At 42.0% G+C, this 19,785-nt stretch overlaps 1 protein-coding gene across 2 annotated transcripts in view; it reads left to right on the top strand.

Annotated features, from left to right (window-relative positions):
- Window positions 1-16,035: 16,035 nt before the first annotated feature.
- The window catches only part of MYRIP (myosin VIIA and Rab interacting protein), a 203,019-nt gene continuing 199,269 nt past the window's right edge, over window positions 16,036-19,785 (top strand). For both annotated transcript variants that reach the window (XM_056483448.1, XM_056483447.1), the window contains exon 1: window positions 16,036-16,321. The gene's annotated coding sequence lies outside the window, so the exon portion shown is untranslated. The remainder of the gene's footprint in view (window positions 16,322-19,785) is intronic.

Below are 19,785 nucleotides of genomic sequence, written 5' to 3'. Positions count from 1 at the left end.
GGAATACTGCTGCTGGTCTCCCCAGTGCATGTGCTGGTTGGAGTATCTCAGTAAACCAGCTCTTATTTTGTAGCCTAGGCTTAAGGTGCTGAAAAAAAAAATTTCCTTTACAGTATACTCCACCAGTGACTGTGAGGAATTACTGAGTCCAGTGTGTACTTTTAAAGTGAAATTCCTGGGTGTATTTCACATTTTTAGTATGCATTAGTTGGGTACTTGATAACTGGAGGATTTTTCATTTTTCACTGATATATTTTCCCTGTAAAAGAAGTATTTAAATATAATGCTACTGAATTCCTATCACAACAGTTGTCTCTGTCTCAATGCAGATAAGAAATTTAATTTGCCTCGTACAGCCTTCTACTAACCATGATAAAAACTTATTTAAATAAAGTGGATATCATCTCCTTGGAATTGCCAATGCCTTCTTCTTGGTAGCAGAGCTGGGTATATAATTTCTTTTCAGCCACCTTTAGAGGCAATAGGAAGAACTTTCAATTAATTGCAACTTTCTCGGCAAATCTGATCTTTCTAGGCAAGCCAAGACTATGTGATAGTCTCCACTAAAGCTGCTGCTGAGGAAAATTGCAGACAAAACATAGAAATTGGTTTTTAATTGTGTACGTGATTGGTTAAAGTGTTTGGGATATTGGGCACAGTTCCTACTATTTTACAGAGGAAGACAAAAACCATAAGTCTTGTGTGTTTATACAGGAAGCTTAGAGGGATGACTTGAAAGGGGAAAAGCCCAGCCAAACACTGACAAATCCCTGCTGTGTTTCCAGATCTTAATCTGTCATACATATATCAAATCGATTTGCAGTGACTGAAGTGTTAATTTTTCTACTGCAAATATGTCAGGAAACTGTGCAAGTGATAAAGGCAAAAGGTATATGATTTTTTTTGCAGTGTTGGATTAGCTGATTAGATAATGATTTCAAACCATAAAATACTTGTATTTTGACAGTTACCTAGCAGTGTGTCTTGCTGTCCTACTTAAACACATGGAGTAAACTGTGTGGTGACTCTACCAGCATTCAGAGTGTTATAAATGAGCGCAATGGGCCATAAAAGATCGAATAACAATTTAAAAGATTTATTGGTTACAGAAAGCAAAAGCAAAATCAGCGCTGGGCGACAGAGGAGTCTCGCTCCACTACCTGTCGCACCCCACCCCCCTTAGTTTGTTCTTTTATGCTGTTCAGTTTTCGGGTTACGTGCTCCTCCTCCAGTAGTTCTGCACATGCTCCTCCAGTTGCTAGGGGGTCTTTTTCTGCCTTCTGGTGGTCGGGGGATGAGGGCGAGTAGTCTTCCTCAGCCACTGACTCCTTTCTTGGCACTTAAAACAATATGTGATTATGCAAGCAAAGCAGAACACATTCTGGCTTTTTTTTACTTTAAGGCCTATCAAGTGAGCAAGCAGAGCAAAACAATTAACAAGTTCTAGCGATATCTTTTTCAAGGTCTGTCTGTCAGAGGATCAAAGCAGAACAATTAACATCCTGGCCTCACAAGTCTTTGGCAATATTCCTTCAAGGTCTAAAGCCTGTCAGGGAGCGAACAAAAGGCCCCTTATTTATTACAAGAGTGTCTACATGGGGGGGGAAAGGAAACTCTTAGTCCATCTTTTTGTACCCTTTGCAGCACATCTATTTTTAAAACCTCACAGAGGACTTTGCCCCTGTCCTCTTCAGAGCACATACATGTCAGCATTGCTTGTCACTTTTATTTTCCTCTGACTGGAGTAACTTGTAGAGGGAATTCAAGAAGTAAGCAGACAGCCAATATGACATGAGCACTGTCAGGCAGTGATGGCAAACAGCTTTAAGCCATGCTTGGAAATGGGATTGGTTTTATGTCCTACTCCCACAATTTTTTTTTTGTTTTGTTTTGTTTTGTTTTGTTTTTTGACTTTGCAATTCTGCTCAGGATCTTGTTAGGGAAATTTCCAAAATCAAGATATCCTGGAGAAAGCTAAGAGAGGAGAAACCCAGTGAGATATGAAAGGTCTGGCCCACAAAAGGTGGCTTTGGAACAGCAGCTGCTCTGCAGCCTGAGTGCACAGTGAGGAATGACAGAGTTCATCCACTGTTTGATGCCTGTGCAGATGCCACTGAACCCCACAGGACTAGCACCCAAATGAGCTGCCATGCTGAGATGTGCAGTGCAAATAGGATTTTATTCGGGGTGAGCTACTGAATGATGGCCACAAGTTAAATGGGGGAGAGGACGTGGGTCCTTCTCAGCCATCGAAGTCACAGAGGTGTTAAACTGGTGGGGTTAAATGTCTACAATTGTATGGAGAGAAATGAGCAATTGGCAGCCAAGCAGGAAGCAATGGACACAGTTTATTGTGTACCAGGGATGTTTTTTCTGGACCTCTTAGAGCCATGCATACAATTCCTGCTCCCTTGGTTTAGCAGCATGTGTGTCCTCACTCCCACAAACATCCTGAGCCTGTCTCTCCCTGGTTTGCAGGGCATCCCTTCCCTGGGCCCAGCCAGCTCCAGTGGCATTTCCTTTTTCTTCTCACAGCTGGCTCCTGATCAGATTCCCTGTGTGTACATGCACCCAGGGCAGGGGGTGTTTTTGCTCATAATCACTGTGCAGATGGTGCCCAGTCCCTCTGTTTAAGCACTGTGGGGAATACATGGGCACAGCCACCAGCTTTACCACAGCTGGTGCTGAGAAATCAAAGCCTTGTCTTGCCTGTTTGAGCAGGTAAAGAAGGATTTGGCACCCCCTGCAATCCTTGTCTCTCTTACCCTGTCTCATGGCAAAGCCACATCTGCTCCTTGCAAACCATTTCCTCTTCTGAGAAACTGCTTCATCTGGGGGCATCTGGGAGGAAGCAGCCCCTGACCCTCTTGCTTTCTTGCCCACTCATTTCACCCTAGCATGCAGAGATGGACAATGTGAGATCAAATGCATCCAAGGGAACGGGAAGCTGTATGCCTCCTGGATACTTTATTAGAACATTTCACTGGCTTCATCAAACCGATGAATGAGAAAAAACACAGCAGTTTGTAATGCTTTTCAGGGAAACTCTGAATTTAACTCAACCTACCCAGACTGGTTACATTTCACCATTCAGCAGGGAGGTGTTGTTCTGCTGGGCTGAGGCCAGGAGGGCGTGGTGCCTGCACCCCCAGGATTAATTAATCATTGTTAATGCAACAACAGAACCTTCAATTTAGGCATGCAAAGCCTGGGCTATAAGATCCCCCAGCTCTTTAGTCCAGCCCCAGCCTGTGCTTGCCTGCTTTGCTCTCTTGGAGGAATGCTGCACACCTGGCTGCAGAGGGCTAAGCCCCAAGTACCGGGGTTAGCAGGCTGTGATAGCTCTGAGTAGCTTCCCCTGAGTGGGAGAGATGTGGGGAGGACAGATGGGGTGAGTGGCTGCAGGACTCTGGGTTATGCTGGAATATGTACCTGGTGTGGGTTGACCTGTCTCATACCTGCCTCAGGATCAATGGTGCAAGACAAGAATCTAACCTAGAGACAGGCAGCATCCATGCCTTTGCTTGCTCTTGTCTTTGTAGAGACAAGAAGGATCCACAAATAAGAATATATGCAATATTGCCATTAAGATGTGCTCTTTAACTATCTAACTCTATTGCTTATGGGTTGCTTCCAAAGTATTTCTTTCCTTTCCTTGGCCACACGGATTTAGCATTAGCTCCTTTATTTTTTCCTGCCTTGCATCTCCTGGCTACCTTTCCAAATTGTGATTAGCTTTAAACACTTGCTTAGACATCCTTGACACTGAGCAAGGCTTCTCTCTTCTACCTTAACATTCTTTTCTCCTCTGACAGCAAGGTTATATACTTTCTCACACTGTCAAGTATATGATCCTCTAAACTCCTCAACAAACATTTCTTATTGCTGTCAAGACTAATGGTGCTTACAAGCTGAGGTTTTTTTACATTTAATTTTAGTAATCTCCCCTGTTTCCCCACTCAAAGCTGCAAACTGCCAGGCTGTGATGGGGGAAAAAAATGCCCTTAATTTTATAGGCTAGCCCTGATTTTGCTGAGGCTGTTCCTGTAAAAGCCGAACAATCTTCAGTGCAGAAATTAATCTGGGCTCACCATGCAAACCTCAACTTGGGAACTTCCCCTGTGTCCCTTTTCCTTCTGGTCCAATTGTTTCTGCAAATTCAGTGGATTCCTGCTCCAGGAATAAAATCCTGAGCATCCTGGTGCTGTGATGTGGCTACTTGCTGGGATGCAGCAGGCATATGCAGGCCTTGGGAATATTCAGCCTTGAAGGAGATGAGGCTTTCTTCCTGTGGCTGAAGGAACCCAGAAACACAAGCCTTCATCAGTGGCAAACAGTGAGGTAAAAGCTTGTCAATGAGTCATGCTGAAAATCAATATTTCCTCTGCAGTTTAAATCATAAGGAAGATGGATGTGTTGGAAGAGGGCGTGTTGATATAATAATGTTGAGTATAATCCATGCTGACACACTCCCTGCATTTCATGGGAATTCATGGTGGCCTAATCCTGAGAGTGTGCAAGTGGGCTTCAGTGTTGGCACATTCACTTCTGTGCTGGCACTGTAGGTTAAAGAACACAGGCCCAAAGATAAACCAGGGACAGTGTCATTGGGTAGACATGTGGTAGAGGAAATTAGAGCTATATTAAGGAAAATGGGGAACCTGAATGTGCCAGAACTGTGATCAGGCTGTTATTCATTCTCCCATTAAGCTGACTGAAATTCAAGTTGCTGGATTAAAAAAATAAATTTTTGAAGGTATTTTTTGGCCAGACACATTCCTCGAGCTAGCTCTCTGTGTGACTGCCCAAGGAGAGAAAAGCATGACTGAGGGGTAACAGAGTGACAATGCCATTTGAGCTTAGCCTCTATGCAGACTGGCTTCTCTTGAGTAAGGAATACCCAGCCTCAGAGAAATTTGGCTATTCTTACCACTACAATGTTTAAAATGGCAATTGTCTCACCTTTTCCTATTCATGTGTTCCATTTTGCTCACCAAAGAGCAAACTTCAAACAGCAATTCGGTCTCATCACTTGAATGAGGTTCAAATGATGTATAAATCATGGATTTGTGGTTTATTCTCGTGTTATCACATGACTATTCAAGCTCAAATCCCTACAGAGAGGAGGTATTTTAAGAAGAAATAGCATAAATATGGCCAGACCATTGAAGGTGATGTCCTTGTCCATGGACTACAGAGGCATGCAATTAATGAGAACCACAGAGGATGAGCTCCAGGGGCATCATGCTTTCTTTGTAGTGCAAACACAAAGGTCAGATTTTAATACAAAAGGTCTTGACATTTCCCATAGGAAAGATTCTTTTTCAGACCAGTAGAGGGAGAAATCAGGCCAAAGACATGAATTAGTTTTTTTCATGAAGATTTATGGAGGGGGAAAATGTCTAATTTATCTGTATAGTTAGAGTGCAAGAACAGTTGTCTGGTTTGCTGCTGGGTTCTTTGCTGGTGCCCTTTATTATTTCATTCAATAAAAAGCTAAAGAATAGTAAGTACATGTAATATTTTCCTGGCTGGGAAAAAAAAAAAAAAGACAATTTAATTTGAGAAGGAAAGTTTAGTAGTCAGTAGCCCAAAAGTGCACTGGGATTTTTCGCAAGGTAAAAAGAAACTATTTGCACATATGAAACACTTGCTGCAGCTAAAAAAGTTAATCTTCTCAAAAGTGTATAAGGTGTAATGTCCCAGAAGACTACTAAGCATCTTTGAAATAATACAACATAATAATAATAAGCAAAATAGTAAATGTAGTCACATACGGATTTTGGAAAGTGGTTGAAGTTATCACTCTCATCCATGATAAATTTGGTACAGCATAGGCAGAGCGGGGTAGAATAACTTGCACATTCAGACCCTACGAGACAAAGAACAGCATTTAGGAGAAGAACCACCAAAGTAATCACACCCAGAGAGTAATGAAGTTTGTCTGAGACTCACCTTGCTGGCTCCACTGTTTCAAATGTAGTTGCTCTGATACTGAGTGATACTGAGATTGAGGTATCACTCTCCTTGCACAGTCTATTCTCATTTCCTTGTAGAAACAGATGTGACTGTCATTTCCAGTGTTGAGTGTATCTTTCCTTCCCTTGGTGTCTATAGGTACTGCAAAGTGTCTGAATCTGATTGCATTTACTTTAAAATGCAAATCATATCAAACATTACAAAAAATTTGCAGCAAGCAGCATGATTTTATAGCAGAAGGCAGGTGACTGTGTGGCTCTCAAGATTGGCTCCATAGGTAAGCAATACCTTTGGGAAGCTCTGTCCCCTGCCAAGGCCATAGTAAGGGAGCTTCAGAGGAAAAAATCACCTTTGATTTCTACCCCAGAGCCTCAGAGGACCTTTTATATCCTACCCCAGGTCATTACAGACCTGAAAGAAAAGAGTGAGATGTTGTGCAACACGGTAATACGCTGGGCTTCAGAGCTGCATTGCAGTGTCCTGATGTTGTTGGAATTTCTATAAAAAGGCCAGAATATTGTTCACTGCTTTGGGATGGAGCCTCTTAGACAAAAGGAGATCCTGTGATTCTGGAGTGGAATGCCAGGGAGGAATCAGACTTTGGTCGAAAGCAATGGTATGACCTCTCCAAAAATGATGTGGGACTCCTGTAAAATGAGAATTTGTTACTACTGAGAGCTCTTGGAAATGTTTTTAGAGATTTATTTTCTTCCTATACATCTTTATAATTTTGTCTTACCTGAGTTCAGCTTTTGATTGATGAACTGGTCTCAACCAGAACCTTGGCTGTTTCATTGCTGCTTTTTTTCTTGTATTGCTGAAACCAACCTTTCATATAATTTTAAATTGAAATAAATTTAAGTAGTCCCATATATTAGTAGTAGTCCTGCAGAATAAGACACAAGTTATGCCATAACATGGTCACACAAGGGAAGTTGGAAATGTGTGAGGTTATTTTCTGCCTACAGGAATCAGTGACTGTAGCCTCTCATATTACTTATTATTACACTACCATCTCTCATAACATATCAGGCACAGTGTAAGCAGAGATGGGAAAATTGGAGATTATGTGATTTTTATCTCTTAATCTAGTGACTTTAAAGAGACACTGAATAAATCTGGAAAGACCATTCCTGTGTGTATCCATACATGAAAACTCCCTTGGTTAAGATACCATATTAACTACAATCTTTTGGGAAAAGATTTTAAAAGTTTTAGCACATTTCCTGAAATCTACAGACCTTTATTTCTCAGAATGGCAGGATCTTTGGTCTAAAGTGAAGATTAGGAGAATGGATTCCCCCCTTAACAATTGAACACAGTCCACCAATGTACTTATTTTGTACTTCATTTATACTTTCTGTTTTCCCATTCCCTGAGTTCCTGAGATTTGAGGTATCAGCTTCCATGAGCGTGTGCATTTGGCTCCCTATAATTTTCTCAATAAGTAGGAATGAATGTTGAGGTCCTAGAGCTGACCACCAAAGCTGATGCTCATGTCCTGCTCCTGAGCTGCACTTGGTCAACAGACTGAAGGAATTTTATTATTCATGTAGCTGGTAAAACCCTATATATTTCTGTCTTTTTATCCTACCCATTTTCTGTTCAGAGAACCTCACCTCACAGATAAAGCTGTGTCTGGGGTCTATAGGGATCCTGAATTTTCTCTGCTTACCCCTTTGCATTACCCTTAGCATCTTCACTGGCAAAAATATCCCCTGCCACCAAGTAAAGAACCTTGACAATGCCTTTGAGAATAGAGTAATTTTAAATTCTTTGGTACTTCATATGGGGATGTTTTAAAATGTTTATGCATGTAGTAGAGGTAAGATTAAGTTGCAAGAAAGGGCAATATAGCTGCAAGTGAAACAAATGAACCTCAGACATAAAAGCTATAGTCTTACAGCAATGCTGGCTTGAATATTTATTTGCTATTCTGTTTGAGGGTTTGGGTTAGGGTTTTTTTTCAAAGAATTATAGCTTGTGGTAGAGCTATGTGCATCAAGTGCATCAACAGAGTATTAGAAGTGTAACTGAAACTATTCCTATTAATGCCATTTAATATAGACAATCAAATACTTTAGAAGTAATGAGGTCACATGGTGCTGGGTCACTACTTATAGTTGCTGTGGAAACCTTATTGTCTCTTCTACCACAGCAATATATAATAGTAGGTTTGTTTTTTCAAGGATTACATTCCAAACCATTTCAGAGAAAAAGAAATATTAATGACCTTCACCAAAGGTAGTTTAATTTAAAGTAGAGCACATTTCTCACTTTTCTGTCACAGTTGTGGTAATAGGAGTGAGGCTGCATTTCAGATGCCACCTCAGGACTACTCCAGCTTTGCTGTTCAGACACAAGGGGATAAAGCTACAGAACAAGGAACACTTGAAATAAAATGAGCTGAAATCTCCAGCAAGAGGTCTGGGCCATCTGCCCTTCCAGAAATCAAGTCATCAAGCAGTGATGGCTGTAACAGCTTATTGACCCTTGATGGAGGCCTGTTCTAAGAGGGTTTGCATACAGGGAGGACTCAACAATGCCAACTTCTTACAGGGAATGTGGTAGCACGTGTGCAGCACACTGGTACCAACCAACACATGGAAAACTATCCTGTCCAGGAAGGCTGTTGTTGGCCATGCTCTTCCTTTTCTTTTAAAGAAAAGCATTGGTCTGCAACTTTTTATTTACAGTCAGAGACTAATGCTTGCCCACCTGGGCAGCCACCCTGTGACCCTTCCCAAGTCCTGCTGTGAGGTCCACAGGCATTTTTCCTGACACAAAGGTGCTTGTCAGCAAAGAGCCAGTGCATCAGAATATTTCTCATAAGAACGACCACAAGAAAACAACTGAGGGCTTTCAAAGGGAATCTAAAAGGTTGTTAGGTTAAGATTTGGCTGCAGAACTTTCTGTTCCTGGTATCACAGATGGCACAGATAAGACTAACTATTCTCTGTGCTAGATCCTATTTCAGTAAAAATTATCTATAATTGTTTTAATGACTTTGTTAATGATTCACAGATATCATATATGTGCTACTTACTCATCTGTCTTCATTACCCCATGGCCTAAAGTGAAGATGCCACCAAGGAGAACAACAATAATTGGCTCCCAAAGGAAAATAAACAGTTTGAGCTCTGCAATTAGAAACTGGTCTGTCCCCTTATATACTTAATTAATAGATGTGGGCATTCTGAGTTTTAAAATTCTAGTGACTGTATTTTTATACATTCACCAGGAACTTGCATAAGGAAATGAAGCTCAGTGAATAAATATTTGTCTGGAGTGACACACCCTATTGGTCTGAGAGCTGAGAGTTTCAGAGCTGAGCAGAGAAAGAGGACATTTGTCATCTGGGCCTGGGTCTGCTGGAGGGCTGGCATATGTCAGTTTGCTCACTGGAAAAGTGGTTCTCATAGGAATTACAAAAATGAGAATTTCCTGAGGTCTAGCTGTCGTTAGTTGGGGCAGAGTGGAAGGAGTTAAGGAGTAAGTCTTCCAGGGCTGATGCTGGTCCTGCAGAAGAAGAGTGCATCTGTGCAGTGCCTGCAGCCCTCTGCAAGGACAATGCAAGGTGAAGTGACATGGTCCTGTCAGACACAATACCTTTAAAACAAGATGGAAAAGTAAAATGGCTGATCTGAGGTCCCAAGGCAGAAAAAAGAAACTTGTGTGTATTTGGGACAATCCCTGGAGGATTTGATTTGAATAAAACCACACAGTCATTTCTGCAGCTTGTGACAGATATAATCCTGCTCCAGTATATCCCATGCTCTTTTGGGGGCAAATTAAATGAGAAGAATTTTACTTTGTGTGTGAGAAAACACCAAATAACAAACTGATTATAGAAAATCCAGGGAGAGGAATTAAAGCATTCATGGGGTAAGCTCTTTGAAACAAGCACAATGTATTTTCTATGCACTTGTACAGAAAAAGCTCAAAGGGTACTGAGCATAATCAAGGCATGTGAGAGGTTGTGCAAGAATATGTCAAACAGTAACATGATTAGATGTGCCAGCATCCAACACGTCCACTTTCACAATACTTTGACTCACTCCTTTTCTGGAATGAGGTGCTTGTAGGCAACTTTCTTTTAATTGCTTTGGCTGTTGCTGCTTTGCATTTGTCACTAAGCTTTGGGCTTGGGAACAGAGAAACTACCTTTCTGAAAGGGTTGTCGTGGAAATAGCTTTTGCTTGGTAATTTTTGTTTTAATGTCCATCTCTGTTAGATGTATAATGGAGAAAAGGTTCTCAGAATATCTGCTACTACTGCTCCTGGGTAAACCTTACCTGTCAGTGTATCTAAACAACATGGCTCAGAAACATTAATGAACCAGCCTGTGTCATTAGCAAAGAGCTCACCTCACTGTCACTCACACATTTTTGCTGTTCACAACATCCATTTTTCCTCAGCCATGTGCTACTGATCCTGAACAGATTAGTATCACAGGATAAGGGACTTCAATGTAAGATGGCTGCAAAAAGTTTTGTAAATTTGGATGAACTTGTACCTATTTCCATCCAATGGTCTAATGGGAAGGAGAAAAAAAGTGAGCAAACTCCTTCTCTTTGAAGAGGTGAATTTTCTCTTTGACTCAGAAATGGTTAAATTCTATATCCCCAAACAATTGTTTGGAAAATTCTGGTGATCTGGTTCTGTTGACCTCATATCTATGTGGAAATTACTGTCAGGATTAGGGTTTCTTAAAAAAAAAAAAAAAAAAAAAAAAAGAATTTCTGAAAACTGCTTTATTCAGGATGTAGCAAAATACAAAAAGTTAATAGAAAGTATTTTAATTTTGACTAATCTTCCTTAAAGGAATTCACTGGTTTTGTACTGCCTAGGACTTTTAAGGCTCTCTTCATGAGGATTTGCTACATTATTGCTGTGGTTTTGCTTGTAAAATATAAGCACAGAATTATATAGAGTATACTCTATGCATCTGAGGATAGTTTTTCTGTACAGAGGTATTTAAGGGATAGAAAAGCATTTAAAACTATCACTTTCATTTATCAGCTTTAGCTAAAGGCAGTTGTGTTAATGACAACTTAGATTTTAATAATTTCAAATAATGAAAAACATAAATTTATTTGAATAAGGAAAGCATTTAATAGGTCTTTTTATGAAAAACAACCTTCTAGAGTGTATTCTTGTAGTTTGGCTCTAGGTATCAGAGGTGTTAAGTAAAATAAAAAATTCCTGATGGTGCTAGAGAATTGAAGCAATGAGCCCAAAAAGAGCTGCAGGCATAATAGTTTTAGATGGGTTTGTTTTAAACCCAAAATTTCACAGTCATCTGTTGATTCTGGTACAAAGAAATCAAATGAAGCTGAAAGAAAACACCACTAAACACAAGAGATCAAGAGCTAAACCAACACTCTCTCCTGTTTGTTCAGTGCTTGAATCTGTGAAGTAGAATCTGCCTTAATATGAGCATTTTCCTGTTTAGCTGGAGACTTGCACAGTTTTTCTTATTCCTCCCCAGGGCACCACAGAACTTTTTCTCATTTTTTTTAATTTTTGAAGAAGAGAGCAGAGCCACACTAAAGATTCTACCATATCCTCAGTGCCATTTTGCCCAGGACATAAATGCAGCTCTAAAGAAAAGCACCAGTGGACCACATCCCTCCTGCTGCTTGCTTGCCCTCGGATTGATGACTAAGGAGTTATTGCATGAAAGGTGGGGCTAAGTGGAGAAAAAGACTGACATAAAAAATAAAGAAAGAAAGAAACAAAAAACACCCCCGAAAACAAAGAACACTTGTTTCATGTGTTTCAGACACTGCCAATTCTTCAGGGCAATTGAAGAAGTCACCACACTCTTTTAAGAATTTTCTTTTTTACTTGCAGAAATTTAGGAGCTTAATCTTGTCCTCAGCCATACCAGTTTGGTGGCAGTCATCAGGGAAGAGCACTGAAAAGAGTCTTCATTCCCTTGCATGCAGCTTCTTCTGCAGACACCTTCAAGCTTGCATTTATGCACCCTGAAAGAATGAGGAAAGCTACATTAACAGCAATACAGCAGCATCATGTTCTCTTCTGCAACTTATTCCCATTCTGATAATTCCCATTCTTTCCAATAATTGTGGAATGAATTACATATCATATGTTTTTTCTCTACCATCTCTCTTACTAACTCATATTCCTGTTGTTGCCTTTTATTGACCAGAAAACCATAACAAAACCAAAAACTCCCACCTTTCTGTCCCCACACTGATAATAAATTGTTTTTCTGTATTAGTTACAGTTTGTCTGCAATTGTTTTCATCCCAGTTGTGAGAGTTTGGTAGGTTAGTGTCTTTTCAAGGTGTTAGCTCGCCTAAGTTCTGCTGCTGCTAGGTAAATCCCAAAACTTCCTCAAGGTGTCTCCTTTGCTAGGGTAGGTATATAAACCTAATCCTGTCTTCTCTCAGCTTTCCTTTTTCTCTTTTCACTCTTAGCATTTATCAGAGCTCCTCCCTACCCTGTGAGGCTTGTGGGGCAGGGAGCACGGCTGCTGAAATCTCCAAAGGAAAGTCATGGCAAAGTGCAATATCAAATGTTATGCCCTACATACTAAGTACTGTTAAAAATGTATCCATTCCTTTCAGTTCTTTCTCTTCTTACTAATCTTCATATGGCCATGAATAACTGAACTATTTTGACTTATTTATCACAATACTCCATGTTTTGCATAGACACTTTGTAAAATGATTTATGTTTATGAAGTTCTTTAAGACCCTAAGATTAGAATGAGTTTCAAGTTATTACCATAAAATTATTGTTAACTACACTTTGTGAAAAGACTCAGAGGTCTTAAGAGATCAGTTGAAAGCAAGAGAAACTTAATTACTTATTACTATCTTCATTTGCTGCCCTGAGATACCAGTAGGCTGGAATAAATTCATAACTGGCCCCTGTGGCTAACAGAGCAGCTGGTGGCTTTTCAGCAGGTACTGTCCACATTTTCATCTCCAATTTCCCTCATAAAATCCCTACTTTTATCAAGAAGGTTGGGACACTCAGAAAGCAAACTTTACGAAGTCCTCCTGGAGTAGTCTGTGATTGTCAATGAAAAATCCAGTATGACTGTGCACATTGGCTAACATCATATTTCTGCATCCCCTTGTGTGTCCTCTGAGGGAATACCAAACCAGCAAAAATCTTATTTTCTAAAAAAAAAAATTATTTGAAGGTTTTGCAACAATGACATACTCTACAAAAGTTGGCCGAAACTCCTGATCATATGAGCTGTGCTCCAAAAATCTTCCTGTGGCTAGCAGTCCCATTCCATGGATGCTGAGGGCAGAGGGAAGTTCTTTATAGGATAGGACCTCCTACCCAGAACTGCTGCTGTCAGGCTGAGGCAGGATCCCACAGGTCCTGGCAGCAGCCTGCCCTGACCTCCTTGCACCAGTGCAGCCAGCTGGTTACACAGGCTTGGGGACAGCCTGAAGAGTCACCTGTTGGCCATAACTTATGGCACTACTGGATTTAGTGCTGAGCATTCCAAGCAATACCAGCCTGCTTAATTCAGTCTGCATTTGGATGACTTTTTTCTTTGTGGGAAAAGGCTGTATTGTGACAAGAGAAACTTGCCACCAAGAAAACACATTATTTTCTTGTCCTGCACCCCATTATTACCAGATCTGCCTCCCATTTTTTAACAAGATTTTTCCCATGCTGCTGCCTAATCAGCACCATATAGCAACATGGTTGCTGTTACTACAGATGCCTTCCCTGGGTCTGACTTCTTTTTTGCTTCTCTCCACACTGAGGTTATTATCACTGAAAGATTGCACTGTTGTGAATATATGGAGAACTGGGAATTTCAGAGCTATAGGATGTGAGACAAGCATGCAGGGCAGCTTTCTTTCCCTGATGACTGCTCACTCCTGCCAGTATCCCTTGCACCTCTCAGTGCCCTGCTCTTCTCTGCAGCTGTCAGGCACTGGGTGGGAAGGTGCTTGGGCATGTGTTGCTCTTGGAGTAAAAACTCCCATGCCACCACTAGGAACTTATCTTTGGCTGCATAGTTTCTCTTCCTTAGACTTCTGTTTATTCCACATGCTTCTTTAGATACTTATTTTAATTAGTCAATGGCTGTGTCTCATGTGATTCCAGGGAAAGCATGGCATATCTCAGTTTATCCCTTAAGATTTGGCCTATAGGGGTAAAAAAGAGATTTTATGCTGGTTTGGGTTTGTTTGTTTGGTTTTTTTTGTATTTATATTATATATATATATATATATATATATATATTTTTTTTTTTTTTTTTTTTTTTTTTTTTTACTGTGAATGGCATCCATCAAAAATACTTACTACAGATGCAAAGAGAAGTTGATTTCTCTCCAAGTGAGACACCAAAACCTGTAGACGAGGACAAACAGGGCATCCAAGAAGTAGGGTGAGGATAAAGTCAAATAGAGAAGTCCAGCACAATATCCACAAGGTGATTACAGTATTTCTTCACTTTTGCATTATTCCCTTTCCCCTCTTTTAGTGACGCTCAATCAGTTGTTAATGACCAGCTTAGCTGTGCCACAGATCAATATTTTCCCTGTGGAGTACTGTTGCAGTAAAAACATGTAAATGTAAACACGTAAAAATGTACAGATTTACATGTGAACATGTAAAAACATATTGATTACTGTATTGGTGTGGAATGGAAGAGCCTCAAGTCCAATGCTTTATCTCCAGTGGAGAAGAATGTGAGATATTACCATGAAAGGAAAAAAAATCTCTGTGTACCTAATTGCAGAATGTTGAGGAAAGGTGAGACATTACTCTTGGACTCAATGTTAGCTTAGTAGCTTGAGCGTGAGGAGCAGGATCTCAAACACTTTTAACTGTTTCACCTCATGGTTGTATAATCATAACCATTATAGAATTATTGGTATTGGTGGCTGACTTTAAAACATTATTCTTTCAGTGTTTCAGCTGGAAGATTGGAGAGGGGTTTCTATCCAGATGTTTTTTCAACTATTAAAAGTGCTCAAGTGTGTTATCGATTACTCTTCTAACACAGGCCATGTATGACCTGTTGTTTAAGTCAATCCTTGATTTGTTGCCATGCCATGTTGCCCTTGAAAAAAATGTTAGTGCTGAAAATGACTGCTTCTTTTTCTTGTTTTTATTTAAAGAAATAAGAAGTTTCTTCTATTTGTGAAACGCTGAAACATGCATTTTACCTATAGATGTGTTTGGGAAATACCAACTGATGTTTGATGCAGAGTAGTCCATAAAGTTGTTTTTGTTTGCTTGTTTTTCGCATAGACATTTAAAATGAACGTGATGTCTGCCTCACAGAGTGGCACCCATTTTAATAACACAGGCAAGTTTAGGTTAGCATCGTTTCCTAAACCAGTTTATTTGTAATACCATGAAATCTATGTAAACAAAAATACTCTCCCAGAAAATATTTTCTTTGAAAACCTGCCAAAATTTATTGAATTCATCTGTATTGACAGAGCACTTCGGCTGAGATCAAATAAATCCATACTTTGCAGTGAACAACTGCAGCTATTTAAAAATGAAGTTAAGCAACCATGGGGAACAAAAAAAAAGGGAGCAAAAAATAATGCCAAGGGAAAACTAATTAGCCAGATACAATACAATCTGCAGTGATTCAGGACATAAAAAAGCTCTTCCACGTTACAGCGGTGACTCACAGATGAGCTGAATGACTGACCAGGCCACACCTTCCTTATGACTGCCCGGCGCGCCGCATCCATACAGACGGAATTCTCGCCCGTTCCCAACAACCGGCCTCCCTGTTCCTTGGCTAGACACCCGCCACGGGCACGGCGGCAGGGCGCAGACAGGCAGCACCTGTGCTTCCCCTGCCTCGCCTGGCCAGCGGGTGTGACAGCGACAGCGGCGGGCGGCCCCGGGCGCACGGCGGGGCGGCGGAGCCCGCTCCTCGCCTGCCGGGGGCGCAGCTTTGGGGAGCGCGGAGGTGCGCGCAGCTCCCGCCCCCGCCCGGCCCCTTCCCGGCGATTGGCGGCGGGCCGGGCAGGTGCCGGTGCGCGGCGGGAGCTGCCGCCGCCGGCTCCGCGGCAGCACTCGGCGGCGCGTCCGGCGGGGCGGGCTGACAGGCGGCGGCGACAGCGACAGCAGCGGCGGCGGCGGCGGCAGGAGGAGGAGACAGCGACTCTCGCCTTGCGCCGGCCGGGTCGGAGCGCAGCGGGACCGGGGCACCTGTGCCCAGCGTAGCCGGGGGCCGGCGCGGGGCAGCCGCAGACCCGCCGTGCCTGAGCCACGGGGCGCAGCCGCCGGCGGAGGCTCTGCCCGTGCCCCAGCCCGAGCGCTGCCCGCCCGCCTGCCATTGTGGTGCAGCCCTCGCACTCGGTCGGGGGTGAGTACGGCCGGGCCGGGCTCGGGTCCCCCTGCCGCGGCATTGCGGGGCCGCCGGCGCTGTGGGCGGCCTGCGGCGGGGCCGCGGTGCGGGGCCGCAGCGCCCGTCGGGGCCGGGCGGGCCGGGCTGGGCTGGGCCGGGGCCCCGCGGCGCTGGGAGGGGTCGGGGCGCTGGTGGCCGAGGGACCGCCGCCCTCCGCGGCGCTCCGGGGCCGCTGCTCCGCGGCGTTAGGCTGCGCTTTAATTAGCGGACAGATGTCTGAGCAGCTTCGTGGTGTTCTGCTGGCCGCGTGGCTGCTGGAGCGCTGTCACTGCAGTGCATCATCATCTTCATCATCGTCATCGGAGTGTTTTACTCTTGATCAACTTCCCCGGGAGCCCGGGGAGGGTTTCGGCGTGGCGCTGCCGCTGTCCCTGTTTCATGGGAGCATCCCGCCACGCTGCGCTTGTAATTTATGCCTCAGACAGAAGCAGCGTGCGTTTTCCTAGTATCAAGGTCAGTTTATCGTAACTGCTGAGGAAAATACCATATGGCTCAGACTGACTTTTCTTAGGGAATCTAATTAAGTAGGAGCCTGTGTTGTGCTGGGATTTGTGTTATGTTTCAGGCAAGCGTAACCGGATTAGATTGCAAAATGCCTTATAGCGTGTTTTCCTCCTCAAGAGTGTTTGCGGGGACATTAACTGTAACTAGCGATCTATTTTGACGAATTATGCTTTTTGCCTCATACCTACCATTTGACTATTTCCTGCATTTTGAAAATGCGGGTAGCTGCCTTGCTATGAAGCCAGGAGTTTTTTAGAATAGGCACAGCAAAGATTTTAGCAATAAAGGCTTTTAGTCATTCCTCTTGTAAGCCTTTTCTGGAAGGCTAGAGAGAGAGAATGGAGGGATAGTTAGTCTAGTTCTCATATTACCAGACATCTTTCTGATTTTGGTGGACCTGTCATCAAACTGGACAGATTTTTATAGTTGCTTATTTACGGTGATATCTGCTCTCTGTAAACTGCATCGAGACGACTGACGTAGCCCCTGCTGTTAAACGTCAAACAGTAGTGTTTGCCGCTTAATTCTACCCTTAGGAAGTGAACAGAGCTGTGCAAAAAGCAGAAGATACTGTATCTTATGCGTAGCCCCTCAGGCTAATGCCTTACCCATCATTACTCAGGTATCGGATTGTATCAGAGCGTATTTACTGATGCCTCATGCCCAGGCATCTAAAAAGGTACTTGCCTCTCGTGTAGCCTTCCTGGGGAGTTTGTCAGGTAACTTAGTACAATGCAGTTAGAACCCGGGGAGTAGCATTTTCAATACCTGTGATACCTTAATTGCCGGTGGTGAGAATGCACGCAAGTCAATTCCGCCGTGCTGGCCCTAACAGAGGTAAGACATACTTAGAGCACTGCACCCTGTGACAGGATTTGCCTCTTGGACCTTCTGCCTATTCAAATGACACAATATTGTCCTTTCAGGCAGGGTAATGCTTTTTTGTCTTTATCTGAATCAGTGCTGTCTGGATGTAGAAAACTGAGTTAGAACTTTCATTTATTTTCCTGAGTTGGTTTCTTGCTTCCATGCTAACCTGATGAATACATCTGAGTGCATTACACAGAGTGTATGAACACAGCAGGAATTCACCTTTCTCACTTCATACTTGCAGTAAACAGAACACTTGAACGGGTTGTATTTAAATAAAGGAAAAAAATCCCCAGAGTATGCATGGGTGCTGATGAAGAAAGGCTAAAGTGCACTATTGTTCATAAACAGTACATTGGTATGAAAATGCGACTCCTTTGTATTGCTGCCAACATTAACATGCCCTATTGTTGTAAGACTGAAAACTGTGGTTTGGCAGTGTAAACCACCTTAACTTGCCCTTGGAAAGCTGGACAAGTTGAAAGAGACTAGCTGAGTATAATTCCATGAAAACCACAGGGACGGCTTTTCTCATTGAGCAGATTAATGCTGCCTTCCTGTGGAATGCTTTATTCACCTTCCTTTTGGATTCAGGTAGGTTATTTTTTTAGATAGATCTTGAGAGATAATAAAGGCTTCTGGCTTACCTGTGAACCACTGACAGCCAGAGAATAAAACACCTCCAAGTTTCTTATATTCAGAGATTTATAGCAGCTTACTTTCAGAACAAGCTTTTGGGGCTTAACGGATGAGGAAGATGACTGCTGTATTTTGGTAAAGCATACCACACTATTCCTCAATTTACCAAATAAACTTCACCTTTATGATAAAACCAGGCAGTTTTACAGATGGGCTAAATACAGTGTAATTTGATAAGATTTCAAGCAGTGGTTGAGTTTTGAGCATCTCTTTGAGATTGGTCAAAGATGCCTTTATCCAAAATTTTGTAAATTTACAGAAACCCAAGAGGAAAACATCCCATACGAGTGTGATACACCAGTAAGTTCTGTAAGTTCTGTCACTCATATTGTAGGCTAGTGATTATGATGTGTTTGCTATTTAACTTTCAGTTAAAACATGGGGTTTTTTTGTTTATTTGTTTGGGTTTTTTTTAAGATCTTGTAAAAATTGCCATGCTGTATTTTTTTAAAACTTCATTTTCTGCAAATAAACATTATGCTTGGCATTCTGTGTCCTGAAGATAAATAAATAAATAAAGCACACTGTAGTGGAAAGCAGTTTAATGAATCACCTTAGAAGCTTTATCATAGATGAAGAGGGTATAAAAACTGCAATGGCTTGACTGGTCAAAAGGTAATATCAGCATATTGCACTAATGAGAGACTTTTAGATCTTATACATACTCTTCAGGAAATAGTAACACAATAAATTTCCAGGCCAATATGCATTAAATTTCACCAGCACATATACACATATGCATACACATATACACATATGCATACACATATACATTTTAAAAGAAAATGTCTCATCTAGCAAGTTTTTACTGACCAATTAGCCCCAGAACTGGGTAAAAGAAACAAAATCTCTTGATCTCTTGTTACCTTTTATTACCTTTATGCTTCATTTACCTTTTGATCCATTGATGATCATAAAAGGAAAAACTAATATCGATGTTTGGGTTATTATATCTACTGGTTGTTTTAAGATATAAAGCATTATCACAGGAAATGAAATACACATTTTTCAAGGCAAAATAAAACATCACCCATTGGAGTGGAGCTGAGTACTGTGGAGATTCATCTTGATGAGGCAATTTCAATGGCATTGTCCCCATTGGCTCATGGTAATCAATTAAGTAGTTTTCTTGTGTTTTGCTGGTGTTGACTGGCAGGCAGGCAACTCTATCCTATTCTCCTGCTGAACACCCAAGCTCAAGTTCTGCTGTGTAGCAGAAGGAGCAAGAAGTTCCTTCTGGACTCTTCCTTGCAAAATGTGCTGCTTACTGATGGAGAAGAATAAATGGGGCAGCCATAGTTTCTGGATTAAGTCTGTTTAAAGGGTGCTGAGGTAATTTTCTGTAAAAA

Source organism: Oenanthe melanoleuca, chromosome 2, assembly GCF_029582105.1.
Source record: "Oenanthe melanoleuca isolate GR-GAL-2019-014 chromosome 2, OMel1.0, whole genome shotgun sequence".
Taxonomy (NCBI): Eukaryota; Metazoa; Chordata; class Aves; order Passeriformes; family Muscicapidae; genus Oenanthe; species Oenanthe melanoleuca.
Note: the sequence above shows the minus strand (reverse complement) of the source record. Positions and strands in the feature narration are given on the sequence as shown.